This window comes from Athene cunicularia (genome assembly GCF_003259725.1).
Source record: "Athene cunicularia isolate RWA chromosome 10 unlocalized genomic scaffold, athCun1 chr10_part1, whole genome shotgun sequence".
In the NCBI taxonomy this organism is placed as follows: Eukaryota; Metazoa; Chordata; class Aves; order Strigiformes; family Strigidae; genus Athene; species Athene cunicularia.
In genome coordinates, this window is record NW_020799112.1 from 21822614 (window position 1) to 21824881 (window position 2268).

Sequence of the window (2268 nt, forward strand, 5' to 3'; positions counted from 1 at the left end):
ACCCACATAATTACATTCAGCTGCTTGTCATGTGGTCTTGCTGACCGATCAAGTGATCTCTTTTCCTCCTTTTAAAACCAAGCAACATAGCTAGATCTCTCCAACCCAGGTAACAAACACTGAGCCTCCTCCTTCTTGTCACATGGAAAGGAAGTTGCAGTGACAAAAAAATAAAATACAATACAGCAAACACAGTAGTCTACTATAATGAAACACAGCGAGTACTAAAAGCTCCCAAAAGTTAATGGATAATTTGCATTTTGAGCCTGGTTTTATTTTATGCCTTTACAGGTGGCAGAAAAAGTTACTGATAACAAAATCGGCAGAGACACCAGAGCGAGACCACGTGAGGAGGAGCTGGAAGGATCTGGGAGGGCACCAGTACTGCAGGGCTCTGTGGGCACCCACGTCCAGCCACGAGCTCCAGCAGAAGACCACGGCTCAGATGCTGCCAGAAACTTTCTGAACCACCGCAACTAGATCTGCGAGCGAGCCTGTCCCCCCGCCCAATCCCGAGACGCATGCAAACGTTTTAAAACATTTAAATAATTTCAAGGAAATAAAGTTACCGCTTTACCACGTAAACCAACTGTTCCTCACCAACCAGCCCATTCACTGGGGCCTACCAACACAGGCACCCAACGGGCAAGAGCCACGTGTCCGTGCCGAGGCGCTCGCTGGACAGAGGGTCCCTGCGCTGGGCCCAAGGGATGCGAGAGGAACCGGGCAGGCACCTGCAGGCACCGGGCGCCCCGGCCCCTCTCACGCCCCCCTGCCTTACAGCGCTAACGCCTGCGAACGACGCACTCACCCTGCAAGCTCCAGCAGATGTGAGCTGCTACGGAGGACGGGCCACCTTGCACAACCCTTTCTTGTCTCCGTTTCTTTCCTCACAGTGTTTCAAGAGCAGAGAAGAAAGCAAATTAAGGTTTCTAAGCCCGCTCTCCAGTCTTACCATTTAAGAAGTGCTGCAGACAGCCGGCTGCAGCATTTAACATATCCTTGATGCACTCACCTACCAGGAACGAAGTCAACTCCGCAAGCTCCTTAATTAACTTGTTTCAATGCTCAGCTATCTCGCCTCCTTTCCTGTGAATCAAGGCGATTTTTATTCCCCTCTTCCCAGTGATCATCTAAGTTCTGTTACACTGAGCTGGCATGGCAAACAGCTATCTGTGGCAGAACACTTTTTTATGTCCTGCCTCAGCAGTTTTCCAGATTTAGCCAAAATCAATTTCTTTGACATGTTGTTACTGGTTATAATTTTTAAAACTCTACCCATTCTTGGCTCAGCCCCATCTTCTATAAATTTCACTGTTTCGGAAGAACACAGAAGTCCCTTTTTTGCTTCCACATACAATAAAAAAAGTTTGTGTTCAGTTTTCAGCAGCGTGAACATCTTTAATCTTTACCGCTTTCCTGATCAATACCAGCACATTTGCTTACTGTGGAGAAATACTCCGACCACAAGCACCCAAGAATTTCTGGTAAGTGCTCCAGAGCGCAGAAGGAGGAACAGGATAAGAAGTGTTGACAGACAAAGCAACAACCCTTCTGCCATGTTGCAAACAGTCCTGGGGGGTGGCTACGCAAACTCCCTGTCTGGAAGTCTCACCCAGCAATGGAAACAGAGTTCAAACTCTTCCACACAGTGAGATTTTTGCCATCTTTAAGGGGAAAACAATTAATAAATAATTCCCAGACTTCAGTTTTGATTTCAGGACAAAACAACGCTGCTTAACTTTCCTCCTACCAACTTGTTGTGAGGAATGCCAACTAATTTGTCCTTCCCCCTTCCAGGAAAGGGTTTTATCTGAAACAGGAAGACTTTGCTAGGAAGGTACAGCTGAAACAAAGCTTATTTTCTGAGGGTGACGTTATACTGATTTCAAACTGCAGAGTTAGTACCAAAACAGAGGGCCTCAGTTTACAAACTGGGTGGACATCAGTGTTGGGTTACTTAAAGTCTCCATTTTTAAACAAAGACGTTTCCAGTCTCAGCAAATGTTGCACAAACAGCCGAGCCAACCCTGCTTCAGCGGCAGGAAGCGCCTGCAAAAGCTGCGGCAGCAGCTGGGACAGGAACCACTGCAGCCAGCCCGAGGTAAGCCTTCCCCTTGCTGCTGTCTGAATCTCAGGGGGTTGTAAGAGCTTGGACATTTTCTAAGTTTACGCAGGGGATCAAAATTACATCAGTCAAGTCCAGAAACCGTGCTTTGAAACTGTGTAGTTTTGAAGCTACAGCTCTACAAAGGAATGACCAGCTAT